Here is a 26,086-nt window from a genome sequence, read left to right as displayed (position 1 = left end):
TCCCGCTTCAGCAATGCCGGCGCGACCAAGACGCGGGCGTGTATCGTCCAGTAACTCGATCGATCGGTGCAGTGGTGAAGCGGGAATGAACTCCGGTCATGTTCAATGCATCGTGCACATATTCAATTCCTAGGCACGCGTGAACTTCGGCCACTGCTAGCGCATACAACAAAAGTGGTTTCCATTCTTGGGCAGTGCACACACAAACGAAACACGAGAAAGAAGACAGGACAAGCGCTCGTCGAACAACTGAAAGTTTTTATATGAAGAAAAGGATTATGTACCGAGTAATTCTTAAATTCATGTGGGTTACATATAAAAACCGTCATACACTTAGGAGTGATCAATGAACGAGCTCGCTTCTTTTGCCAGTTGTTTACTTCGCTCGGCGCACCGCAGTAATCCATGTCTGTCGTCTGCTTTTTTCGTACCATTTTCTTGTGAATCGGCAGAATTTCACTGGTGGCATCAACCCTTTCATGTTTACATTGCTGTCGTGACAGTTAACAACACAATAATAATTTCCGGTCATCCGAAGAGGCGCCGTCGAAACAAGAGATATTTCGCCCGCAGCGCGAACTGAACGAGTGCGCGATCGTGAAGGGAAGCGGCGGCGGAAACCTACCCCCGTTGGAGGTGAAATCGTTCCGCCAGGGGAGAAACGAGCGCTGGCGTCTAGGATGAAACTTGGCGTGCGGTCGTCTATGCCGGCACGCCTAGGGACAAACGCCTACAACACGCGCTAAGAAACCTCCTCCGTAGTGCAGAGTATATTCAAGGAGCAAAAGCCCCCAAATTTTCGCTCTCGCGCCCGCTCTTACTCGCGCCTGCGCACAAACGGCTGCAGTGAAACCCCAAATGAACGTCTCGTGCGGGAACCGATTGTTCATAGCCATTCCTATGGCCATTCATAGCTTTCACATAGACGTCGTTTCAAGCGCGCACGTCCGCCGGTTCAAATCTCTCGCCACATCGATTTGACATGCTGTGACTTGCAGCTCGCAAAGGACGCAGTTTAACATGTATACAAAGAGTAGGTAAAAAAAATAAAAATAATACATACTGTTCAAGAAACGTTGCCGTGTTTTAAAGTTGTTTCGTAGAGAAAACATGTAAGAGAGAGAAAAGATTAGGTAGCATTGTCTTAATACCGCAGTAGCTCAGCACAGGTGGCGCTCCACGATATATATATATATTTCTTTGCGCCGATTCTGGAATCGTTCGAACGTGCTGCAAAGCACTTAATTCTACGGCAAAACTTTCTGTGGCAGCGGCGGCGGTTCGTTTGTATTGTTCGCTTGCATAGAATGCGAGAACTTCGTTTCGTGTTGGCAAGAACGGCAGCTAGAACACCGCTTTATTTTGGTAAGCGCTTTTATTATATGACTGAAACGTCCCTTCTTTGCTGAAACTCATGTAGCACGATTTGAATTGCACGAACGCTAACGTTTCCGATTGTCGTGGACATACAGTATTGACGTGAGTTGTTTCACATTGTAATTATTTTGAAGTTTGTTAGGTGCATTTTATTTTGCCTCTTTGGCAACGTGAATGTGGTATTGGCTTTGTGGCTACGACGGGAGCTGCACATTACCATGGTATTACGCTATCGACTCGATATGCGCTCGTCAATCCCCATCAGTGCCCTGATAACAGTGATCTGATGTTTGCGATAGTTGTGATTTGCACTGTGTTAAAACATGATCGTTAAAACATGTGTTAAAACAGCACTCGGAAGCTGCGGCTACACAAGAAAAATAAACAAAACCGCAAAATTTCGAATTAAGGTCGCCGCAACAGCTTTTGTATGCTTGCAAATTGAAAGAAAAGAAAGCGACAAAAAGAAACGTGTTAGTGTTTAGTGGTCCTACATTTAGCTCATGGGAATGTACACTATTATTAGGCATCAAGGCAATGCAAATAATAAGACCAACGGCCGGCGCCGCAGGTAACGGACGCCTACAGCTGAAGCCTTTAATATGTAGTACAGTGATGCTCGTAAAGAGAAGACCATTAACTGTGATTCTGGTTCAAAGGAAGCCGCAAGGGAGTAAAAGAAAATACCTTGCAGCTCAGGCTTGACAAAGTAAAAAAAAATTATGGGGTTTACGTGCCAAAACCACTTTCTGATTATGAGGCACGCGGTCGATCGTGGGGGACTCCGGAAATTTCGACCACCTGGGGTTCTTTAACGTGCACCTAAATCTAAGTACACGGGTGTTTTCGCATTTCGCCCCCATCGAAATGCGGCCGCCGTGGCCGGGATTCGATCCCGCGACCTCGTGCTCAGCAGCCTAACACCATGGGCGTCTTGCGCTGGAGTTTGAGGTATAGTAGCGGCGCCTGGTGGCGGCGCGGGAAACTACATCTGGGTCGTACCAGCTTGGGTCGTATTGAGCCCTGGCTGTGGCGAAGCACGTTTCTAGGCCGAGTTTTGCGTCGATTCGCACTTTTTTCTGCCCTGTTGCGAGTGCGAAAAGGCTCGTCACTTTTCACAGACCACGCCGACCACGCTGCGAGCTAGCCGCAGCCTATAGTTTCACGAAAACGGACTATCCGTGAGACGTAATGCTGGAAGCAGAAGGAATCGACGACGCCGATCCGGAGGGACCTAGCTCAGCATCGAAAAAGCGTCACCATCGATACTGCTGCGTCGTGGGCTGCCATGAACAAGAAGGCCTGAATCCCAACATCCGTTTCTATCGTTTCCCTTCAAGGCTTCACGAAGTGGAGCGTCGGGCGCGCTGGATAACTGCAGTTCGTCGCGCTGGGTAAGCGAAACTTCGCGCCATGCTGACTGCTTCACCTGTCTTGAAGCTTGCTTGATTATAGATCTGCGTTCTAAAATTCGGTCTTTTGCACCTACAGTCCCGACGGCAGACCGACATAGCAGCAGGCATAGCTGGTGATTCACGATTCGAAACCCGGCCACAGTGACAATTAACAATTCGACCAGTGCGAAGTGGTGAAGTGCTCAGGTGTGTGCAAATGACCACAAATGGCCGGGCTGATTCGGTGACAATTCACTACCCCACTACGAGCAGCACAGGTTAGAGAGTTAAATGTGCTCATACTTGACCTCAAGCCAGCATGTTGAGGCAGCGCAGCTAGATAGTATAGAGTACAGCAGATCGATGTTCGAGCGTTGTCATTAAAAGCTACATCAAGCGAGCAGCGCACAAGTTCGCGCTGCATCGCGATTCGCACGTACGTGCGAGCTCATATGCATTGCGTCAGTTATTACCAGTTACTAAAAGGGACAGATGGCCGCTACTACGACGCAGGCATAACTACTTGTTTAGCGACATGCAGTCAACAAAGATTGCAGGAGACCCGCCGTTTCGCGGCATGTCGAAAGACCGCTGCCGTCGCGGCGCGTACGATCGTGCGCTCGAGCAGTTCGTACATCGCGGCATGCTGAAAGACCGCTGCCTTCGCGGCGCGTACCGTCGTGTGCTCGAGCAGTTCCGTACACATGATGTGTGCTTATCGCTGCTGTGGATTCATTTATAGCAAGCATTTCCTCGCGTTTGTGCGCCTGAATCTAGCAGCGTGCAAACCTTACCAGAAGTTCCACTTCGTACGCGACTCGCTTCACTTGCGATTGACACCGCGCTAAAACTTCGCCGCTTAATTCTTGAACGGCATACACGTATTCGGCACTGCATAATTTCTTGCCTTTACGCAGCGTGCCACCCCTGAAAAAAATCTTCGGCGCCCGATATTCGCTGCAGGCCGTGATACAACACCACGGAAAGTGGCGGGTCCATATTGTAAACGTGCTTTCCGAAGCAGACGACCGAGCTTGGTACGACCCATTTTTGGACAGAGGGCGCTTTTTAGCACCTTTTTCGCAGCGCCCCCTGGGCAATGCAAGAGCCCCATAGCCACTGAGCAACCACGGCGGGTCTGACAAAGTAGAATGGCGCACAATGGAAATTGTGAATATTGTAAGGCTTTCGGCAGAAGTTCCTCCCTCCCACATATGTGATCGGAGACACGTTAAACTCTGTCGCCATCTTTGTACACTGGGCATTGCGGATCTGTTGTCCCACGCATCCTCCAAGCCCTTCAATGTATTCTTATCAAATTCCATGCTGTCCAACAGAAGCAACAAATAGCACAGTGAACGAATCAAACTTAAAGGACAACAGACCTAGGGAAAGACTCTAAAAGCTCCTAAGAAGATCATTGATAGCAAAATGGTGACCTTGATGCTGCCTTCAGAAATATCGCTGGCGTAAGAAATATTATTGAATCTCAGCTAGGGCCAGAACAAATGTTTAAAGTTCGTATAAGTGTCAGTATCTTGCAACGTCAGTGCATAAGGAACATCTTTAAGTATAGCTCACGCTAACAAGCACACCAAACGGCTTTGGTTTTACAGGTGGAGCACATACATGCGACATTTCATGAAAATTGAACGTCTGAAGAATTAGTAAATTTGTCAGACACTGCTGTTTGAGTGCAAAAAAATTAATACCTTTACACATTAGCTAAATCAACCTTGCAGTTGCAAGGTTGGTAAACTTAATACTGTGTCGTTCATTTCAGTGTACCTGAGTGGACTGTAAAAAGCTTATCTGCAAATCATAGTGAAATTGGAATTACTTTTGCATTCATTGCTTCGAATGAATACATAATTTATTTCAGAGAGCTTGTTTCAGGTAATATACCATATATAACCTTAAGTTGGACTTCTTTCTGTTTTCACTGCATGGTTTATGCGCTGCACTAACCCATGGGACTGTCAAAGCAGCTCTGTCGCGTGCTGGCCGCAACTGATGTGGCTTGGAATGTGCTGCCGTCTATGTGATGTTATCAACCTGCATGCATGTAATAGCGATGCAGTTAGCAATTTATGCGAATAATTTGCGCCATTAGTGACACTTTTTGTCGCCATATTACTCCGCGTAATATCATGCCACGTCCTTCGTGTTGTTTTAATTTGTGCGCGCGAAGCACATCGATGTTGACGTACGAGATGCCGCGGATGATGAGTGTTTATATTCCACCAACCCGTCCACGATATTTCTAATATCGCTTATTTTCGCTTTGTTGATCAGTTTTGACAGTTCTGCGAATTCCATCTTATCTCTTGAGTTGGACACTTTCATTCTTTGTCGTTGCTTTATTAGGTGCTGTGTTGCTTGGGAGAGCTTGCCTACTGGTTGCCTTGGTGCTTTGCCTCCCACTTCAATTGCTGCCTCTGAAGCCAGCCTCGTTACGGTTTCATTCGTCACCTCCATGTCATCATCGTCATATATCTGTTCTAAGGCTGCATATTTGTTTGCAAGTACCAGCCTAAATTTGTCTGCTTTTACCCTTACTACCTCTAAGTTGACCTGTTTTTTCGTGACCAATTTTACTCTTTCTCTGTTCAAATTGAGGTGAATCCTAGCCCTCACTAATTACCTATAATCACTGCACTTTACCCTACCTATCTCTTCTACATCCTGCACTATGCTGGGATCGGCAGAAAGTATGAAATCAATTTCATTTCTTGTTTCACCATTCGGGCTTTCCCAGGTCCATTTTCTGTTGCTACGTTTCCTGAAAGAGGTGTTCCTAATTCTCAGCTTATTCCTTTCTGCGAATTCTACCAGCATCTCTCCTGTAGCGTTTCTAAAATCGGCACCGTAGTTGCTGATTGCCTGCTCACCTGCCTGCTTTTACCCCTCTTTTGCATTGAAGTCACCCATTACTACAGTATACCGCGTTTGCCCTTTTCTCATCGCAAATTCAACATCATAAAACTGATCTACTTCCTCATCGTCGTGACTGGACGTTGGAGCGTAGGTTTGTACTACCTTTAATCTATACCTCTTATTGAGTTTGATTACGACTACTGCTACCCTCTCGTTGGCGCTTTAGAATTCGTCAATGTTGCCCGCTATGTCCTTATGGATTATGAATCCTACCCCATATTGCTTCTTATCCGGGAGGCCTCTGTAGCAGAGGACATATATATTCAGCAATGTGTAAGCCTCACCAGTTCTTCTAATCTCACTAAGGCCGATAATATCTCAAACAATGTCCGATAGTTCTTCGAAGAGCCCTGCTAAGCTAGCTGGCCTCACTCGAGAGCGTTCAGGTGTTAAATGTTGCAAGGGTCAGTTTCCATTGGTGGCCTCTGCGGACACAGAGATTCTTAGCACCCTCTGCTGCGTTGCAAGTCTGACCGCCGCCTTGGTCAGATGCTCCGCAGCCGCTGGGGACTGAGGGCCATTGGTTAATTGAAGATATCATTAGGGAGGTTGTGGCCGAATACTGCACCAGCCAATTACTCTTCTGGAGAGGGAGTATCTTTGTTCAAGCTCAGTGGGCCTTCCTAATTTGGTTTTACCTGGATTAGTTTAACCCCACCCGCTCTCGGCATCATTCGCCGGTGTCAGGCGTCACTCCAAGCCTGCAGATGTAGTGCACTTAATGATGTTAAAAAAAAAAAAAAACTCGGGATGGGGGGATTTGAACTTCCGACTGCCGCAACCGAGCATTCGGCATAGCTCAGTAAGATAATCCCACAGGCAGCAAGGCTACCTTATCGCCGATAAGTACGCCCCAGAGGGCCCTACATGCCTAAGAGGCCCGCCAATTTGTCCGCTCTTGGCGGATTTTGCTGATCGGCATAGGTCGCACGCCATAGTTTCAATTCTTCCTGGTCCTAACATCTTGTTTCCCTAATCTCACGCATGCACGCGGTATTGAGTGCGCCTAGATACACGATATATGCGTGTAATAGCGATGCAGATGTTGCCTGTATGTAAAAATGAGCATTGGCTCTCTACAGCTACAATGAATAGTCTTTACGGGTTACGGAAACGTCTCAATACGTGGTTTCAATTTGTTGATCTGCGCTAGAAAAGAGAAAATTGCGTGTGCGAGTTGTGCAGAGGAGAGTGGACGTAACACGTTGTGTGTGTTTTTCCGCGGCTTGCACATGTGGCTTGGAATGTGCTGCCGTCTATGTGATGTTATCAACCTGCATGCGTGTATTAGCGATGCAGTTAGCAGTTTATGCGAATGATTTGCGCGATTAGTGACACTTTTTGTCGCCATATTACTCCGCGTAATATCATGCCACGTCCTTCGTGTTGTTTTAATTTGCGCGCGCGAAGCTCACGTCGATGTTGACGCACGATCGAGATGCTGCGGATGATGAGTGTTCATATTTCGCCAACGCGTCCACTCACCACATCTTTACGCCTACATGCACAACATGCCAACTAAAATAATAATAATAATAAAAAAGAAGTACAGGCAAAAAAAAAAAATTAAAAAGAAAGGTGCCATCAGCCCTCGGTGTTCCCAGGTGGTCTCCCTCCCAAGTACTGACCGAGCCCAATGCTGCTTAGCTTCGGGGATCGCACGAGAACCGGCGTATTCAGCATGGTATGGCCGATTTTTTTTTCTTTATTGCCAGATTTCTGGTTCATAACTTTTCACAATAGAGAGTAATCACTGTAACGCAAACCAAAGTACAATATACATTGCTGTGTGTGCACGTATTCAACCAGTATCCTACTGGCTTAGTCTAATCGAAATTCGCGCAAATACACCAACGGCTCTACTCTTGGGAGCCACTCGGGTGGTTCTTCTGTCGCTTTATGGAGGGCGACAAACCAGTGCATTTGTTCTCTGAAATACATTCGTGCAGGCTGCGCATCTTTATCGACATGGTATCCTGCCATTCTCGCGCGCCAAATGCAGTGGAGGCCCAAGAGCATAATTAGTTCAAAAGGCACCCCGTCCTCATTATCTATGCTTAAGTAACGAATACCATACGGGTCTAGTGGAAATTCTTTCTTTAGTGTCCTCTGCAGTACGTCCCAGAAAAACACGCCTTCCCAACAGTTTAAAAAAACATGATCTATTGTCTCTGGCTGCTTGCAAATTAAACAGTGCGTTCCCCACGGTAAATAAACTCCTTTTCTCTCCAAAAACTTCTTAACTGGTAACGTTTCCGTGTGTAATTTGAAAAAGAAGGTTTTGGTTCCTGGCGGGACCTGCATTTTCTTTACTCTCTTTAAAACATCGCTGCTTGGGCCTCCACCGTACAAGGACCTGTACAATGGCACTGGAAAAAGAACATCGCACAAAGCACAATACAGTCTCTTTCTGTTCACAGCGGACAGGTAATCATTCGAGAAGCGCACTGAAAGAAATCGGACACTCGATACAACTTCATTGTAAAACCCTCGAATCCCTCCCGAAAACTCTTCGGTTGAAACCACATACTCTGGCAGCCGTCTACTCAGCCTCATTTGACATACCGTGCGCAAGAAAGGGTCAGTTGCGCCCCTAAAGAACAAGAACCGGTTTACCAACTGCCGTAGAAAGAGATGGCCCAATCCCAGTCCCCCGTCTTTTACCCGCCGGAACAAGTTGGTCCGGCCAGCATGGTATGGCCGATGGCGAGAAACGAAGGTTTCCGATGTTGCCTGTATCTAAAGATGAGCATTGGCTCTCTACAGCTACAATGAATAGTCTTTACGGGTTACGGAAACGTCTCATTACGTGGTTTCAATTTGTTGATCTGCGCTAGAAAAGAGAAAATTGCGTGTGCGAGTTGTGCAGAGGAGAGTGGACGTAACACGTTGTGTGTGTTTTTCCGCGGCTTGCACATGTGGTTTGGAATGTGCTGCCGTCTATGTGATGTTATTAACCTGCATGCGTGTAATAGCGATGCAGTTAGCAGTTTATGCGAATGATTTGCGCGATTAGTGACACTTTTTGTCGCCATATTACTCCGCGTAATATCATTGCCACGTCCTTCGTGTTGTTTTAATTTGCGCGCGCGCGAAGCTCACGTCGATGTTGACGCACGATCGAGATGCTGCGAAAGATGAGTGTTCATATTTCGCCAACGCGTCCACTCACCACATCTTTACGCCTACATGCACAACATGCCAACTAAAATAATAATAATAATAAAAAAGAAGTACAGGCAAAAAAAATTAAAAAGAAAGGTGCCATCAGCACTCGGTGTTCCCAGGTGGTCTCCCTCCCAAGTACTGACCGAGCCCAATGCTGCTTAGCTTCGGGGATCGGACGAGAACCGGCGTATTCAGCATGGTATGGCCGATGGCGAGAAACGAAGGTTTCCGATGTTGCCTGTATCTAAAAATGAGCATTGGCTCTCTACAGCTACAATGAATAGTCTTTACGGGTTACGGAAACGTCTCATTACGTGGCTTCATTTTGTTGATCTGCGCTAGAAAAGAGAAAACTGCGTGTGCGAGTTGTGCAGAGGAGAGTGGACGTAAGACGTTGTGTGCGTTTTTCCGCGGCTTGCACATGTGGTTTGGAATGTGCTGCCGTCAATGTGATGCTATCAACCTGCATGCGTGTAATAGCGATGCAGTTAGCAGTTTATGCGAATGATTTGCGCGATTAGTGACACTTTTTGTCGCCATATTACTCCGCGTAATATCATTGCCACGTCCTTCGTGTTGTTTTAATTTGCGCGCGCGCGAAGCTCACGTCGATGTTGACGCACGATCGAGATGCTGCGAAAGATGAGTGTTCATATTTCGCCAACGCGTCCACTCACCACATCTTTACGCCTACATGCACAACATGCCAACTAAAATAATAATAATAATAAAAAAGAAGTACAGGCAAAAAAAATTAAAAAGAAAGGTGCCATCAGCACTCGGTGTTCCCAGGTGGTCTCCCTCCCAAGTACTGACCGAGCCCAATGCTGCTTAGCTTCGGGGATCGGACGAGAACCGGCGTATTCAGCATGGTATGGCCGATGGCGAGAAACGAAGGTTTCCGATGTTGCCTGTACCTAAAAATGAGCATTGGCTCTCTACAGCTACAATGAATATTCTCTACGGGTTACGGAAACGTCTCATTACGTGGTTTCATTTTGTTGATCTGCGCTAGAAAAGAGAAAATTGCGTGTGCGAGTTGTGCAGAGGAGAGTGGACGTAACACGTTGTGTGTTTTTTTCCGCGGCTTGCACATGTGGTTTGGAATGTGCTGCCGTCTATGTGATGTTATTAACCTGCATGCGTGTAATAGCGATGCAGTTAGCAGTTTATGCGAATGATTTGCGCGATTAGTGACACTTTTTGTCGCCATATTACTCCGCGTAATATCATTGCCACGTCCTTCGTGTTGTTTTAATTTGCGCGCGCGCGAAGCTCACGTCGATGTTGACGCACGATGGAGATGCTGCGGATGATGAGTGTTCATATTTCGCCAACGCGTCCACTCACCACATCTTTACGCCTACATGCACAACATGCCAATTAAAATAATAATAATAATAAAAAAAGAAGTACAGGCAAAAAAAAATTAAAAAGAAAGGTGCCATCAGCACTCGGTGTTCCCAGGTGGTCTCCCTCCCAAGTACTGACCGAGCCCAATGCTGCTTAGCTTCGGGGATCGGACGAGAACCGGCGTATTCAGCATGGTATGGCCGATGGCGAGAAACGAAGGTTTCCGATGTTGCCTGTATCTAAAAATGAGCATTGGCTCTCTACAGCTACAATGAATAGTCTTTACGGGTTACGGAAACGTCTCATTACGTGGTTTCATTTTGTTGATCTGCGCTAGAAAAGAGAAAATTGCGTGTGCGAGTTGTGCAGAGGAGAGTGGACGTAACACGTTGTGTGTTTTTTTCCGCGGCTTGCACATGTGGTTTGGAATGTGCTGCCGTCTATGTGATGTTATTAACCTGCATGCGTGTAATAGCGATGCAGTTAGCAGTTTATGCGAATGATTTGCGCGATTAGTGACACTTTTTGTCGCCATATTACTCCGCGTAATATCATTGCCACGTCCTTCGTGTTGTTTTAATTTGCGCGCGCGCGAAGCTCACGTCGATGTTGACGCACGATCGAGATGCTGCGGATGATGAGTGTTCATATTTCGCCAACGCGTCCACTCACCACATCTTTACGCCTACATGCACAACATGCCAACTAAAATAATAATAATAATAAAAAAGAAGTACAGGCAAAAAAAAATTAAAAAGAAAGGTGCCATCAGCACTCGGTGTTCCCAGGTGGTCTCCCTCCCAAGTACTGACCGAGCCCAATGCTGCTTAGCTTCGGGGATCGGACGAGAACCGGCGTATTCAGCATGGTATGGCCGATGGCGAGAAACGAAGGTTTCCGATGTTGCCTGTATCTAAAAATGAGCATTGGCTCTCTACAGCTACAATGAATAGTCTTTACGGGTTACGGAAACGTCTCATTACGTGGCTTCATTTTGTTGATCTGCGCTAGAAAAGAGAAAACTGCGTGTGCGAGTTGTGCAGAGGAGAGTGGACGTAAGACGTTGTGTGCGTTTTTCCGCGGCTTGCACATGTGGTTTGGAATGTGCTGCCGTCAATGTGATGCTATCAACCTGCATGCGTGTAATAGCGATGCAGTTAGCAGTTTATGCGAATGATTTGCGCGATTAGTGACACTTTTTGTCGCCATATTACTCCGCGTAATATCATTGCCACGTCCTTCGTGTTGTTTTAATTTGCGCGCGCGCGAAGCTCACGTCGATGTTGACGCACGATCGAGATGCTGCGAAAGATGAGTGTTCATATTTCGCCAACGCGTCCACTCACCACATCTTTACGCCTACATGCACAACATGCCAACTAAAATAATAATAATAATAAAAAAGAAGTACAGGCAAAAAAAAATTAAAAAGAAAGGTGCCATCAGCACTCGGTGTTCCCAGGTGGTCTCCCTCCCAAGTACTGACCGAGCCCAATGCTGCTTAGCTTCGGGGATCGGACGAGAACCGGCGTATTCAGCATGGTATGGCCGATGGCGAGAAACGAAGGTTTCCGATGTTGCCTGTATCTAAAAATGAGCATTGGCTCTCTACAGCTACAATGAATAGTCTTTACGGGTTACGGAAACGTCTCATTACGTGGTTTCATTTTGTTGATCTGCGCTAGAAAAGAGAAAATTGCGTGTGCGAGTTGTGCAGAGGAGAGTCGACGTAAGACGTTGTGTGCGTTTTTCCGCGGCTTGCACATGTGGTTTGGAATGTGCTGCCGTCAATGTGATGCTATCAACCTGCATGCGTGTAATAGCGATGCAGTTAGCAGTTTATGCGAATGATTTGCGCGATTAGTGACACTTTTTGTCGCCATATTACTCCGCGTAATATCATTGCCACGTCCTTCGTGTTGTTTTAATTTGCGCGCGCGCGAAGCTCACGTCGATGTTGACGCACGATGGAGATGCTGCGGAAGATGAGTGTTCATATTTCGCCAACGCGTCCACTCACCACATCTTTACGCCTACATGCACAACATGCCAACTAAAATAATAATAATAATAAAAAAGAAGTACAGGCAAAAAAAATTAAAAAGAAAGGTGCCATCAGCACTCGGTGTTCCCAGGTGGTCTCCCTCCCAAGTACTGACCGAGCCCAATGCTGCTTAGCTTCGGGGATCGGACGAGAACCGGCGTATTCAGCATGGTATGGCCGATGGCGAGAAACGAAGGTTTCCGATGTTGCCTGTACCTAAAAATGAGCATTGGCTCTCTACAGCTACAATGAATAGTCTTTACGGGTTACGGAAACGTCTCATTACGTGGTTTCATTTTGTTGATCTGCGCTAGAAAAGAGAAAATTGCGTGTGCGAGTTGTGCAGAGGAGAGTCGACGTAAGACGTTGTGTGCGTTTTTCCGCGGCTTGCACATGTGGTTTGGAATGTGCTGCCGTCAATGTGATGCTATCAACCTGCATGCGTGTAATAGCGATGCAGTTAGCAGTTTATGCGAATGATTTGCGCGATTAGTGACACTTTTTGTCGCCATATTACTCCGCGTAATATCATTGCCACGTCCTTCGTGTTGTTTTAATTTGCGCGCGCGCGAAGCTCACGTCGATGTTGACGCACGATGGAGATGCTGCGGAAGATGAGTGTTCATATTTCGCCAACGCGTCCACTCACCACATCTTTACGCCTACATGCACAACATGCCAACTAAAATAATAATAATAATAAAAAAGAAGTACAGGCAAAAAAAATTAAAAAGAAAGGTGCCATCAGCACTCGGTGTTCCCAGGTGGTCTCCCTCCCAAGTACTGACCGAGCCCAATGCTGCTTAGCTTCGGGGATCGGACGAGAACCGGCGTATTCAGCATGGTATGGCCGATGGCGAGAAACGAAGGTTTCCGATGTTGCCTGTATCTAAAAATGAGCATTGGCTCTCTACAGCTACAATGAATAGTCTTTACGGGTTACGGAAACGTCTCATTACGTGGTTTCATTTTGTTGATCTGCGCTAGAAAAGAGAAAATTGCGTGTGCGAGTTGTGCAGAGGAGAGTCGACGTAAGACGTTGTGTGCGTTTTTCCGCGGCTTGCACATGTGGTTTGGAATGTGCTGCCGTCAATGTGATGCTATCAACCTGCATGCGTGTAATAGCGATGCAGTTAGCAGTTTATGCGAATGATTTGCGCGATTAGTGACACTTTTTGTCGCCATATTACTCCGCGTAATATCATTGCCACGTCCTTCGTGTTGTTTTAATTTGCGCGCGCGCGAAGCTCACGTCGATGTTGACGCACGATGGAGATGCTGCGGAAGATGAGTGTTCATATTTCGCCAACGCGTCCACTCACCACATCTTTACGCCTACATGCACAACATGCCAACTAAAATAATAATAATAATAAAAAAGAAGTACAGGCAAAAAAAATTAAAAAGAAAGGTGCCATCAGCACTCGGTGTTCCCAGGTGGTCTCCCTCCCAAGTACTGACCGAGCCCAATGCTGCTTAGCTTCGGGGATCGGACGAGAACCGGCGTATTCAGCATGGTATGGCCGATGGCGAGAAACGAAGGTTTCCGATGTTGCCTGTACCTAAAAATGAGCATTGGCTCTCTACAGCTACAATGAATAGTCTTTACGGGTTACGGAAACGTCTCATTACGTGGTTTCATTTTGTTGATCTGCGCTAGAAAAGAGAAAATTGCGTGTGCGAGTTGTGCAGAGGAGAGTCGACGTAAGACGTTGTGTGCGTTTTTCCGCGGCTTGCACATGTGGTTTGGAATGTGCTGCCGTCAATGTGATGCTATCAACCTGCATGCGTGTAATAGCGATGCAGTTAGCAGTTTATGCGAATGATTTGCGCGATTAGTGACACTTTTTGTCGCCATATTACTCCGCGTAATATCATTGCCACGTCCTTCGTGTTGTTTTAATTTGCGCGCGCGCGAAGCTCACGTCGATGTTGACGCACGATGGAGATGCTGCGGAAGATGAGTGTTCATATTTCGCCAACGCGTCCACTCACCACATCTTTACGCCTACATGCACAACATGCCAACTAAAATAATAATAATAATAAAAAAGAAGTACAGGCAAAAAAAATTAAAAAGAAAGGTGCCATCAGCACTCGGTGTTCCCAGGTGGTCTCCCTCCCAAGTACTGACCGAGCCCAATGCTGCTTAGCTTCGGGGATCGGACGAGAACCGGCGTATTCAGCATGGTATGGCCGATGGCGAGAAACGAAGGTTTCCGATGTTGCCTGTACCTAAAAATGAGCATTGGCTCTCTACAGCTACAATGAATATTCTCTACGGGTTACGGAAACGTCTCATTACGTGGTTTCATTTTGTTGATCTGCGCTAGAAAAGAGAAAATTGCGTGTGCGAGTTGTGCAGAGGAGAGTGGACGTAACACGTTGTGTGTTTTTTTCCGCGGCTTGCACATGTGGTTTGGAATGTGCTGCCGTCTATGTGATGTTATTAACCTGCATGCGTGTAATAGCGATGCAGTTAGCAGTTTATGCGAATGATTTGCGCGATTAGTGACACTTTTTGTCGCCATATTACTCCGCGTAATATCATTGCCACGTCCTTCGTGTTGTTTTAATTTGCGCGCGCGCGAAGCTCACGTCGATGTTGACGCACGATGGAGATGCTGCGGATGATGAGTGTTCATATTTCGCCAACGCGTCCACTCACCACATCTTTACGCCTACATGCACAACATGCCAACTAAAATAATAATAATAATAAAAAAAGAAGTACAGGCAAAAAAAAATTTAAAAGAAAGGTGCCATCAGCACTCGGTGTTCCCAGGTGGTCTCCCTCCCAAGTACTGACCGAGCCCAATGCTGCTTAGCTTCGGGGATCGGACGAGAACCGGCGTATTCAGCATGGTATGGCCGATGGCGAGAAACGAAGGTTTCCGATGTTGCCTGTATCTAAAAATGAGCATTGGCTCTCTACAGCTACAATGAATAGTCTTTACGGGTTACGGAAACGTCTCATTACGTGGCTTCATTTTGTTGATCTGCGCTAGAAAAGAGAAAATTGCGTGTGCGAGTTGTGCAGAGGAGAGTCGACGTAAGACGTTGTGTGCGTTTTTCCGCGGCTTGCACATGTGGTTTGGAATGTGCTGCCGTCAATGTGATGCTATCAACCTGCATGCGTGTAATAGCGATGCAGTTAGCAGTTTATGCGAATGATTTGCGCGATTAGTGACACTTTTTGTCGCCATATTACTCCGCGTAATATCATTGCCACGTCCTTCGTGTTGTTTTAATTTGCGCGCGCGCGAAGCTCACGTCGATGTTGACGCACGATGGAGATGCTGCGGAAGATGAGTGTTCATATTTCGCCAACGCGTCCACTCACCACATCTTTACGCCTACATGCACAACATGCCAACTAAAATAATAATAATAATAAAAAAGAAGTACAGGCAAAAAAAATTAAAAAGAAAGGTGCCATCAGCACTCGGTGTTCCCAGGTGGTCTCCCTCCCAAGTACTGACCGAGCCCAATGCTGCTTAGCTTCGGGGATCGGACGAGAACCGGCGTATTCAGCATGGTATGGCCGATGGCGAGAAACGAAGGTTTCCGATGTTGCCTGTACCTAAAAATGAGCATTGGCTCTCTACAGCTACAATGAATAGTCTTTACGGGTTACGGAAACGTCTCATTACGTGGTTTCATTTTGTTGATCTGCGCTAGAAAAGAGAAAATTGCGTGTGCGAGTTGTGCAGAGGAGAGTCGACGTAAGACGTTGTGTGCGTTTTTCCGCGGCTTGCACATGTGGTTTGGAATGTGCTGCCGTCAATGTGATGCTATCAACCTGCATGCGTGTAATAGCGATGCAGTTAGCAGTTTATGCGAATGATTTGCGCGATTAGTGACACTTTTTGTCGCCATATTACTCCGCGTAATATCATTGCCACGTCCTTCGTGTTGTTTTAATTTGCGCGCGCGCGAAGCTCACGTCGATGTTGACGCACGATGGAGATGCTGCGGAAGATGAGTGTTCATATTTCGCCAACGCGTCCACTCACCACATCTTTACGCCTACATGCACAACATGCCAACTAAAATAATAATAATAATAAAAAAGAAGTACAGGCAAAAAAAATTAAAAAGAAAGGTGCCATCAGCACTCGGTGTTCCCAGGTGGTCTCCCTCCCAAGTACTGACCGAGCCCAATGCTGCTTAGCTTCGGGGATCGGACGAGAACCGGCGTATTCAGCATGGTATGGCCGATGGCGAGAAACGAAGGTTTCCGATGTTGCCTGTACCTAAAAATGAGCATTGGCTCTCTACAGCTACAATGAATATTCTCTACGGGTTACGGAAACGTCTCATTACGTGGTTTCATTTTGTTGATCTGCGCTAGAAAAGAGAAAATTGCGTGTGCGAGTTGTGCAGAGGAGAGTGGACGTAACACGTTGTGTGTTTTTTTCCGCGGCTTGCACATGTGGTTTGGAATGTGCTGCCGTCTATGTGATGTTATTAACCTGCATGCGTGTAATAGCGATGCAGTTAGCAGTTTATGCGAATGATTTGCGCGATTAGTGACACTTTTTGTCGCCATATTACTCCGCGTAATATCATTGCCACGTCCTTCGTGTTGTTTTAATTTGCGCGCGCGCGAAGCTCACGTCGATGTTGACGCACGATGGAGATGCTGCGGATGATGAGTGTTCATATTTCGCCAACGCGTCCACTCACCACATCTTTACGCCTACATGCACAACATGCCAACTAAAATAATAATAATAATAAAAAAAGAAGTACAGGCAAAAAAAAATTTAAAAGAAAGGTGCCATCAGCACTCGGTGTTCCCAGGTGGTCTCCCTCCCAAGTACTGACCGAGCCCAATGCTGCTTAGCTTCGGGGATCGGACGAGAACCGGCGTATTCAGCATGGTATGGCCGATGGCGAGAAACGAAGGTTTCCGATGTTGCCTGTATCTAAAAATGAGCATTGGCTCTCTACAGCTACAATGAATAGTCTTTACGGGTTACGGAAACGTCTCATTACGTGGCTTCATTTTGTTGATCTGCGCTAGAAAAGAGAAAATTGCGTGTGCGAGTTGTGCAGAGGAGAGTGGACGTAACACGTTGTGTGTTTTTTTCCGCGGCTTGCACATGTGGTTTGGAATGTGCTGCCGTCTATGTGATGTTATTAACCTGCATGCGTGTAATAGCGATGCAGTTAGCAGTTTATGCGAATGATTTGCGCGATTAGTGACACTTTTTGTCGCCATATTACTCCGCGTAATATCATTGCCACGTCCTTCGTGTTGTTTTAATTTGCGCGCGCGCGAAGCTCACGTCGATGTTGACGCACGATGGAGATGCTGCGGATGATGAGTGTTCATATTTCGCCAACGCGTCCACTCACCACATCTTTACGCCTACATGCACAACATGCCAACTAAAATAATAATAATAATAAAAAAAGAAGTACAGGCAAAAAAAAAATTTAAAAGAAAGGTGCCATCAGCACTCGGTGTTCCCAGGTGGTCTCCCTCCCAAGTACTGACCGAGCCCAATGCTGCTTAGCTTCGGGGATCGGACGAGAACCGGCGTATTCAGCATGGTATGGCCGATGGCGAGAAACGAAGGTTTCCGATGTTGCCTGTATCTAAAAATGAGCATTGGCTCTCTACAGCTACAATGAATAGTCTTTACGGGTTACGGAAACGTCTCATTACGTGGCTTCATTTTGTTGATCTGCGCTAGAAAAGAGAAAACTGCGTGTGCGAGTTGTGCAGAGGAGAGTGGACGTAAGACGTTGTGTGCGTTTTTCCGCGGCTTGCACATGTGGTTTGGAATGTGCTGCCGTCAATGTGATGCTATCAACCTGCATGCGTGTAATAGCGATGCAGTTAGCAGTTTATGCGAATGATTTGCGCGATTAGTGACACTTTTTGTCGCCATATTACTCCGCGTAATATCATTGCCACGTCCTTCGTGTTGTTTTAATTTGCGCGCGCGCGAAGCTCACGTCGATGTTGACGCACGATCGAGATGCTGCGAAAGATGAGTGTTCATATTTCGCCAACGCGTCCACTCACCACATCTTTACGCCTACATGCACAACATGCCAACTAAAATAATAATAATAATAAAAAAGAAGTACAGGCAAAAAAAAATTAAAAAGAAAGGTGCCATCAGCACTCGGTGTTCCCAGGTGGTCTCCCTCCCAAGTACTGACCGAGCCCAATGCTGCTTAGCTTCGGGGATCGGACGAGAACCGGCGTATTCAGCATGGTATGGCCGATGGCGAGAAACGAAGGTTTCCGATGTTGCCTGTATCTAAAAATGAGCATTGGCTCTCTACAGCTACAATGAATAGTCTTTACGGGTTACGGAAACGTCTCATTACGTGGTTTCATTTTGTTGATCTGCGCTAGAAAAGAGAAAATTGCGTGTGCGAGTTGTGCAGAGGAGAGTCGACGTAAGACGTTGTGTGCGTTTTTCCGCGGCTTGCACATGTGGTTTGGAATGTGCTGCCGTCAATGTGATGCTATCAACCTGCATGCGTGTAATAGCGATGCAGTTAGCAGTTTATGCGAATGATTTGCGCGATTAGTGACACTTTTTGTCGCCATATTACTCCGCGTAATATCATTGCCACGTCCTTCGTGTTGTTTTAATTTGCGCGCGCGCGAAGCTCACGTCGATGTTGACGCACGATGGAGATGCTGCGGAAGATGAGTGTTCATATTTCGCCAACGCGTCCACTCACCACATCTTTACGCCTACATGCACAACATGCCAACTAAAATAATAATAATAATAAAAAAGAAGTACAGGCAAAAAAAATTAAAAAGAAAGGTGCCATCAGCACTCGGTGTTCCCAGGTGGTCTCCCTCCCAAGTACTGACCGAGCCCAATGCTGCTTAGCTTCGGGGATCGGACGAGAACCGGCGTATTCAGCATGGTATGGCCGATGGCGAGAAACGAAGGTTTCCGATGTTGCCTGTACCTAAAAATGAGCATTGGCTCTCTACAGCTACAATGAATAGTCTTTACGGGTTACGGAAACGTCTCATTACGTGGTTTCATTTTGTTGATCTGCGCTAGAAAAGAGAAAATTGCGTGTGCGAGTTGTGCAGAGGAGAGTCGACGTAAGACGTTGTGTGCGTTTTTCCGCGGCTTGCACATGTGGTTTGGAATGTGCTGCCGTCAATGTGATGCTATCAACCTGCATGCGTGTAATAGCGATGCAGTTAGCAGTTTATGCGAATGATTTGCGCGATTAGTGACACTTTTTGTCGCCATATTACTCCGCGTAATATCATTGCCACGTCCTTCGTGTTGTTTTAATTTGCGCGCGCGCGAAGCTCACGTCGATGTTGACGCACGATGGAGATGCTGCGGAAGATGAGTGTTCATATTTCGCCAACGCGTCCACTCACCACATCTTTACGCCTACATGCACAACATGCCAACTAAAATAATAATAATAATAAAAAAGAAGTACAGGCAAAAAAAATTAAAAAGAAAGGTGCCATCAGCACTCGGTGTTCCCAGGTGGTCTCCCTCCCAAGTACTGACCGAGCCCAATGCTGCTTAGCTTCGGGGATCGGACGAGAACCGGCGTATTCAGCATGGTATGGCCGATGGCGAGAAACGAAGGTTTCCGATGTTGCCTGTATCTAAAAATGAGCATTGGCTCTCTACAGCTACAATGAATAGTCTTTACGGGTTACGGAAACGTCTCATTACGTGGTTTCATTTTGTTGATCTGCGCTAGAAAAGAGAAAATTGCGTGTGCGAGTTGTGCAGAGGAGAGTCGACGTAAGACGTTGTGTGCGTTTTTCCGCGGCTTGCACATGTGGTTTGGAATGTGCTGCCGTCAATGTGATGCTATCAACCTGCATGCGTGTAATAGCGATGCAGTTAGCAGTTTATGCGAATGATTTGCGCGATTAGTGACACTTTTTGTCGCCATATTACTCCGCGTAATATCATTGCCACGTCCTTCGTGTTGTTTTAATTTGCGCGCGCGCGAAGCTCACGTCGATGTTGACGCACGATGGAGATGCTGCGGAAGATGAGTGTTCATATTTCGCCAACGCGTCCACTCACCACATCTTTACGCCTACATGCACAACATGCCAACTAAAATAATAATAATAATAAAAAAGAAGTACAGGCAAAAAAAATTAAAAAGAAAGGTGCCATCAGCACTCGGTGTTCCCAGGTGGTCTCCCTCCCAAGTACTGACCGAGCCCAATGCTGCTTAGCTTCGGGGATCGGACGAGAACCGGCGTATTCAGCATGGTATGGCCGATGGCGAGAAACGAAGGTTTCCGATGTTGCCTGTACCTAAAAATGAGCATTGGCTCTCTACAGCTACAATGAATAGTCTTTACGGGTTACGGAAACGTCTCATTACGTGGTTTCATTTTGTTGATCTGCGCTAGAAAAGAGAAAATTGCGTGTGCGAGTTGTGCAGAGGAGAGTCGACGTAAGACGTTGTGTGCGTTTTTCCGCGGCTTGCACATGTGGTTTGGAATGTGCTGCCGTCAATGTGATGCTATCAACCTGCATGCGTGTAATAGCGATGCAGTTAGCAGTTTATGCGAATGATTTGCGCGATTAGTGACACTTTTTGTCGCCATATTACTCCGCGTAATATCATTGCCACGTCCTTCGTGTTGTTTTAATTTGCGCGCGCGCGAAGCTCACGTCGATGTTGACGCACGATGGAGATGCTGCGGAAGATGAGTGTTCATATTTCGCCAACGCGTCCACTCACCACATCTTTACGCCTACATGCACAACATGCCAACTAAAATAATAATAATAATAAAAAAGAAGTACAGGCAAAAAAAATTAAAAAGAAAGGTGCCATCAGCACTCGGTGTTCCCAGGTGGTCTCCCTCCCAAGTACTGACCGAGCCCAATGCTGCTAAGCTTCGGGGATCGGACGAGAACCGGCGTATTCAGCATGGTATGGCCGATGGCGAGAAACGAAGGTTTCCGATGTTGCCTGTACCTAAAAATGAGCATTGGCTCTCTACAGCTACAATGAATATTCTCTACGGGTTACGGAAACGTCTCATTACGTGGTTTCATTTTGTTGATCTGCGCTAGAAAAGAGAAAATTGCGTGTGCGAGTTGTGCAGAGGAGAGTGGACGTAACACGTTGTGTGTTTTTTTCCGCGGCTTGCACATGTGGTTTGGAATGTGCTGCCGTCTATGTGATGTTATTAACCTGCATGCGTGTAATAGCGATGCAGTTAGCAGTTTATGCGAATGATTTGCGCGATTAGTGACACTTTTTGTCGCCATATTACTCCGCGTAATATCATTGCCACGTCCTTCGTGTTGTTTTAATTTGCGCGCGCGCGAAGCTCACGTCGATGTTGACGCACGATGGAGATGCTGCGGATGATGAGTGTTCATATTTCGCCAACGCGTCCACTCACCACATCTTTACGCCTACATGCACAACATGCCAACTAAAATAATAATAATAATAAAAAAAGAAGTACAGGCAAAAAAAAATTTAAAAGAAAGGTGCCATCAGCACTCGGTGTTCCCAGGTGGTCTCCCTCCCAAGTACTGACCGAGCCCAATGCTGCTTAGCTTCGGGGATCGGACGAGAACCGGCGTATTCAGCATGGTATGGCCGATGGCGAGAAACGAAGGTTTCCGATGTTGCCTGTATCTAAAAATGAGCATTGGCTCTCTACAGCTACAATGAATAGTCTTTACGGGTTACGGAAACGTCTCATTACGTGGTTTCATTTTGTTGATCTGCGCTAGAAAAGAGAAAATTGCGTGTGCGAGTTGTGCAGAGGAGAGTGGACGTAACACGTTGTGTGTTTTTTTCCGCGGCTTGCACATGTGGTTTGGAATGTGCTGCCGTCTATGTGATGTTATTAACCTGCATGCGTGTAATAGCGATGCAGTTAGCAGTTTATGCGAATGATTTGCGCGATTAGTGACACTTTTTGTCGCCATATTACTCCGCGTAATATCATTGCCACGTCCTTCGTGTTGTTTTAATTTGCGCGCGCGCGAAGCTCACGTCGATGTTGACGCACGATCGAGATGCTGCGGATGATGAGTGTTCATATTTCGCCAACGCGTCCACTCACCACATCTTTACGCCTACATGCACAACATGCCAACTAAAATAATAATAATAATAAAAAAGAAGTACAGGCAAAAAAAAATTAAAAAGAAAGGTGCCATCAGCACTCGGTGTTCCCAGGTGGTCTCCCTCCCAAGTACTGACCGAGCCCAATGCTGCTTAGCTTCGGGGATCGGACGAGAACCGGCGTATTCAGCATGGTATGGCCGATGGCGAGAAACGAAGGTTTCCGATGTTGCCTGTATCTAAAAATGAGCATTGGCTCTCTACAGCTACAATGAATAGTCTTTACGGGTTACGGAAACGTCTCATTACGTGGCTTCATTTTGTTGATCTGCGCTAGAAAAGAGAAAACTGCGTGTGCGAGTTGTGCAGAGGAGAGTGGACGTAAGACGTTGTGTGCGTTTTTCCGCGGCTTGCACATGTGGTTTGGAATGTGCTGCCGTCAATGTGATGCTATCAACCTGCATGCGTGTAATAGCGATGCAGTTAGCAGTTTATGCGAATGATTTGCGCGATTAGTGACACTTTTTGTCGCCATATTACTCCGCGTAATATCATTGCCACGTCCTTCGTGTTGTTTTAATTTGCGCGCGCGCGAAGCTCACGTCGATGTTGACGCACGATCGAGATGCTGCGAAAGATGAGTGTTCATATTTCGCCAACGCGTCCACTCACCACATCTTTACGCCTACATGCACAACATGCCAACTAAAATAATAATAATAATAAAAAAGAAGTACAGGCAAAAAAAAAAATTAAAAAGAAAGGTGCCATCAGCACTCGGTGTTCCCAGGTGGTCTCCCTCCCAAGTACTGACCGAGCCCAATGCTGCTTAGCTTCGGGGATCGGACGAGAACCGGCGTATTCAGCATGGTATGGCCGATGGCGAGAAACGAAGGTTTCCGATGTTGCCTGTATCTAAAAATGAGCATTGGCTCTCTACAGCTACAATGAATAGTCTTTACGGGTTACGGAAACGTCTCATTACGTGGCTTCATTTTGTTGATCTGCGCTAGAAAAGAGAAAACTGCGTGTGCGAGTTGTGCAGAGGAGAGTGGACGTAAGACGTTGTGTGCGTTTTTCCGCGGCTTGCACATGTGGTTTGGAATGTGCTGCCGTCAATGTGATGTTATCAACCTGCATGCGTGTAATAGCGATGCAGTTAGCAGTTTATGCGAATGATTTGCGCGATTAGTGACACTTTTTGTCGCCATATTACTCCGCGTAATATCATTGCCACGTCCTTCGTGTTGTTTTAATTTGCGCGCGCGCGAAGCTCACGTCGATGTTGACGCACGATGGAGATGCTGCGGAAGATGAGTGTTCATATTTCGCCAACGCGTCCACTCACCACATCTTTACGCCTACATGCACAACATGCCAACTAAAATAATAATAATAATAATAAAAAAGTACAGGCAAAAAAAATTAAAAAGAAAGGTGCCATCAGCACTCGGTGTTCCCAGGTGGTCTCCCTCCCAAGTACTGACCGAGCCCAATGCTGCTTAGCTTCGGGGATCGGACGAGAACCGGCGTATTCAGCATGGTATGGCCGATTTTTTTTTTTTTTTCTTTATTGCCAATCCTCGACATGTCACCACAACACACATTCCTTAAATGATATACACAGAAACGAAAGAAAAAGACAAAAAGGAAATAATGAATACAAAAACGGAACAAGAAACAGTAATATACACATTCGTTGCCGTCCGCTACTGTGGCATGACATTGTCGTATTAAAATTCCTTGAGCGCTGTCAGGGGTTCAACCCTCGGCAGCCACTCAGGAACAGGCTGTTGCAACTTCTGCACTTCTACATATTTTTGCATACATTCTCTAAAGTATAAACGCGCCGGTCGGGCATCCGGGTCACAATGGTAGCCCGCCATTCTTGCGCGCCATAAACAGTGGAGGCCTGTTAGCATGATAAGGTCGTACGGGAATCCTTCGTCATCATTAACTGCCAGAAACCTGATTCCGTGTGGATCTATCGGTAACTCCTTTTTCAAAGTCCTTTGCAACACGTCCCAGAAGAAAACCCCCTCCCAACAGTGGATGAAGACATGATCTATGCTTTCCGGTTTTTTACAAATGAGGCAGTGGGTTCCCCACGGCATGTAGAACCCACGTTGTTCCAGGAAAATTTTAACAGATAAGGTACCGGTATGTAATTTAAAGAAGAAAGATTTCGTGGCTGGTTGAACTGGCATCATCTTCACCCTTTTCAAGACGTCTAGGCCTGGGCCTCCACTGTACACGGCTCTGTACATGGGTACAAGCAATACACTATCACACAAATCACGGTATAACTTTTTCCGTTTTGCATTCCACAAATATTCACTTGAAAAACGAACACGCAAAAAAGAAACACTATCAACTATTTCCCGAAAGAACCCACGGACAGATCCTGGCATTATTTCGGTACCTACTACAAACTCGGGAAGTGATCTTGAAAGCCTCATTTGGATCACCGTGCGCAGAAATGGGTCGTTTGTATCTCGAAAGAAGAAGAATCTATTCACCAGTTGACGCAAGAAAAGGTGCGCCAACCCCAGACCACCATCCTTCACGCGTCGGAAGAGATTATCTCGGCTGCATCGCTCCCAGCTCGATGCCCACACGAATACAGCGAACACGCGGTGCAGTTTCTGCACATTAATCCGAGAGCACTGTAGGACCTGCATCACGTACCAGATCTTTGTCACGAGAAACGTGTTGCACGCTGTAGCTCGCGCGAACATGGACAAGTGAACGGCGTTCCATCGGTCGGCTTTTTCTTTTACTTCTTTTGTTCGCTCCTTCCAGTATTCGCTACTGTCCTTGTAGGCATCAAGGGGTGCGCCAAGGTACTTAACTGGCGTCGTGACCCAGGTTACGTTGGAAAAGTGGTCTGGTGTGGACGCCCATTCCCCGTGCCAAAACCCCAAACATTTCTGCCAGTTCACGAAGCTATTAGTGGCATTACCAAACTGTCTGACGATACTCACTGCGTTCAATACACTTTGCGTATCTTTACAACATACAGCCACATCGTCAGCATATGCCAATAACTTCACCTCTGCTGCTTGGAGGCAAAATCCCTTAATGTATTCATTTTCAATGATGGCCTGACATAGCGTTTCTATGTAAACACAAAACAGGAGTGGGCTGAGTGGACAACCCTGGCGAACGGAGCGCTTCACGTTAATGGGGGCCCCCAGCATTTGATTAATTATAAGTCTCGTATAGCAACTCCGGTACGCCATGGTCACCCCCTCAGTGATTATGTGGCCAAAATTAACATGTTGAAGGATGGTGAGCAATATCTCGTGAGAAACACAGTCAAATGCTTTCTCCAAGTCTAGCTGGAGGATCGCAACTGCCTCACACATGGCATCACAACACTCCAGCACACACTTCAACTTATGAATGTTAGTAAAGATGGTTCTTCCGCGAATTCCACACGTCTGGTGTGGGCCGACTACATCCTTAATGACTGACTGCATACGCCGTGCCAACACCTTCATCAATATTTTGTAGTCGCAATTAGTAAGCGCAATGGGTCTGTATGATGAAAGTTGCTTGAGCTTTTCGGTGTCTTCTGTTTTCGGTATTAGTACGGTATGGGACTGGCCAAAGGATGGTGGAAGTATTTTCAGTTCGTATGCTTCGTTGTAAACGGCGGTTAAGATATGAGCTAGGTGGCCTTTAAAAGATTTGTACCAGGCGGCACAAAGACCGTCTGGACCTGGCG

General features: G+C 46.5%; 21 non-coding genes and 3 pseudogenes across 21 annotated transcripts; all 24 read right to left on the bottom strand.

Moving 5' to 3' along the window:
* Window positions 1-7,287: 7,287 nt before the first annotated feature.
* On the bottom strand, window positions 7,288-7,406 carry LOC126537998 (5S ribosomal RNA; annotated as a pseudogene).
* Window positions 7,407-8,970: 1,564 nt separating this feature from the next.
* LOC126538055 (5S ribosomal RNA) lies at window positions 8,971-9,089 on the bottom strand. The gene has a single exon (XR_007600936.1). It is a non-coding gene; the product is annotated as a 5S ribosomal RNA (ribosomal RNA).
* A 554-nt stretch (window positions 9,090-9,643) lies between these two features.
* Window positions 9,644-9,762, bottom strand: LOC126538054 (5S ribosomal RNA). Its single transcript, XR_007600935.1, has one exon. It is a non-coding gene; the product is annotated as a 5S ribosomal RNA (ribosomal RNA).
* Window positions 9,763-10,318: 556 nt separating this feature from the next.
* LOC126538053 (5S ribosomal RNA) lies at window positions 10,319-10,437 on the bottom strand. Its single transcript, XR_007600934.1, has one exon. It is a non-coding gene; the product is annotated as a 5S ribosomal RNA (ribosomal RNA).
* A 555-nt stretch (window positions 10,438-10,992) lies between these two features.
* Window positions 10,993-11,111, bottom strand: LOC126538052 (5S ribosomal RNA). The gene has a single exon (XR_007600933.1). It is a non-coding gene; the product is annotated as a 5S ribosomal RNA (ribosomal RNA).
* Window positions 11,112-11,666: 555 nt separating this feature from the next.
* LOC126538051 (5S ribosomal RNA) lies at window positions 11,667-11,785 on the bottom strand. Its single transcript, XR_007600932.1, has one exon. It is a non-coding gene; the product is annotated as a 5S ribosomal RNA (ribosomal RNA).
* A 554-nt stretch (window positions 11,786-12,339) lies between these two features.
* LOC126538050 (5S ribosomal RNA) lies at window positions 12,340-12,458 on the bottom strand. The gene has a single exon (XR_007600931.1). It is a non-coding gene; the product is annotated as a 5S ribosomal RNA (ribosomal RNA).
* A 554-nt stretch (window positions 12,459-13,012) lies between these two features.
* LOC126538048 (5S ribosomal RNA) lies at window positions 13,013-13,131 on the bottom strand. The gene has a single exon (XR_007600930.1). It is a non-coding gene; the product is annotated as a 5S ribosomal RNA (ribosomal RNA).
* A 554-nt stretch (window positions 13,132-13,685) lies between these two features.
* Window positions 13,686-13,804, bottom strand: LOC126538046 (5S ribosomal RNA). The gene has a single exon (XR_007600928.1). It is a non-coding gene; the product is annotated as a 5S ribosomal RNA (ribosomal RNA).
* A 554-nt stretch (window positions 13,805-14,358) lies between these two features.
* LOC126538045 (5S ribosomal RNA) lies at window positions 14,359-14,477 on the bottom strand. Its single transcript, XR_007600927.1, has one exon. It is a non-coding gene; the product is annotated as a 5S ribosomal RNA (ribosomal RNA).
* Window positions 14,478-15,033: 556 nt separating this feature from the next.
* LOC126538044 (5S ribosomal RNA) lies at window positions 15,034-15,152 on the bottom strand. The gene has a single exon (XR_007600926.1). It is a non-coding gene; the product is annotated as a 5S ribosomal RNA (ribosomal RNA).
* Window positions 15,153-15,706: 554 nt separating this feature from the next.
* LOC126538043 (5S ribosomal RNA) lies at window positions 15,707-15,825 on the bottom strand. Its single transcript, XR_007600925.1, has one exon. It is a non-coding gene; the product is annotated as a 5S ribosomal RNA (ribosomal RNA).
* A 554-nt stretch (window positions 15,826-16,379) lies between these two features.
* On the bottom strand, window positions 16,380-16,498 carry LOC126538042 (5S ribosomal RNA). Its single transcript, XR_007600924.1, has one exon. It is a non-coding gene; the product is annotated as a 5S ribosomal RNA (ribosomal RNA).
* A 556-nt stretch (window positions 16,499-17,054) lies between these two features.
* On the bottom strand, window positions 17,055-17,173 carry LOC126538041 (5S ribosomal RNA). Its single transcript, XR_007600923.1, has one exon. It is a non-coding gene; the product is annotated as a 5S ribosomal RNA (ribosomal RNA).
* A 557-nt stretch (window positions 17,174-17,730) lies between these two features.
* On the bottom strand, window positions 17,731-17,849 carry LOC126538040 (5S ribosomal RNA). The gene has a single exon (XR_007600922.1). It is a non-coding gene; the product is annotated as a 5S ribosomal RNA (ribosomal RNA).
* A 555-nt stretch (window positions 17,850-18,404) lies between these two features.
* LOC126538039 (5S ribosomal RNA) lies at window positions 18,405-18,523 on the bottom strand. The gene has a single exon (XR_007600921.1). It is a non-coding gene; the product is annotated as a 5S ribosomal RNA (ribosomal RNA).
* A 554-nt stretch (window positions 18,524-19,077) lies between these two features.
* On the bottom strand, window positions 19,078-19,196 carry LOC126538038 (5S ribosomal RNA). The gene has a single exon (XR_007600920.1). It is a non-coding gene; the product is annotated as a 5S ribosomal RNA (ribosomal RNA).
* A 554-nt stretch (window positions 19,197-19,750) lies between these two features.
* On the bottom strand, window positions 19,751-19,869 carry LOC126538037 (5S ribosomal RNA). Its single transcript, XR_007600919.1, has one exon. It is a non-coding gene; the product is annotated as a 5S ribosomal RNA (ribosomal RNA).
* Window positions 19,870-20,423: 554 nt separating this feature from the next.
* LOC126538035 (5S ribosomal RNA) lies at window positions 20,424-20,542 on the bottom strand. Its single transcript, XR_007600917.1, has one exon. It is a non-coding gene; the product is annotated as a 5S ribosomal RNA (ribosomal RNA).
* Window positions 20,543-21,096: 554 nt separating this feature from the next.
* On the bottom strand, window positions 21,097-21,215 carry LOC126538062 (5S ribosomal RNA; annotated as a pseudogene).
* Window positions 21,216-21,771: 556 nt separating this feature from the next.
* LOC126538034 (5S ribosomal RNA) lies at window positions 21,772-21,890 on the bottom strand. Its single transcript, XR_007600916.1, has one exon. It is a non-coding gene; the product is annotated as a 5S ribosomal RNA (ribosomal RNA).
* Window positions 21,891-22,445: 555 nt separating this feature from the next.
* On the bottom strand, window positions 22,446-22,564 carry LOC126538031 (5S ribosomal RNA). Its single transcript, XR_007600915.1, has one exon. It is a non-coding gene; the product is annotated as a 5S ribosomal RNA (ribosomal RNA).
* A 557-nt stretch (window positions 22,565-23,121) lies between these two features.
* On the bottom strand, window positions 23,122-23,240 carry LOC126538030 (5S ribosomal RNA). The gene has a single exon (XR_007600914.1). It is a non-coding gene; the product is annotated as a 5S ribosomal RNA (ribosomal RNA).
* Window positions 23,241-23,794: 554 nt separating this feature from the next.
* Window positions 23,795-23,913, bottom strand: LOC126537996 (5S ribosomal RNA; annotated as a pseudogene).
* Between the last annotated feature and the right edge of the window lie 2,173 nt (window positions 23,914-26,086).

Source organism: Dermacentor andersoni, chromosome 4 (assembly GCF_023375885.2).
Source record: "Dermacentor andersoni chromosome 4, qqDerAnde1_hic_scaffold, whole genome shotgun sequence".
In the NCBI taxonomy this organism is placed as follows: domain Eukaryota; kingdom Metazoa; phylum Arthropoda; class Arachnida; order Ixodida; family Ixodidae; genus Dermacentor; species Dermacentor andersoni.
The sequence above is the reverse complement of the archived record's forward strand: the minus strand, read 5'-3'. Positions and strand labels throughout refer to the sequence as shown.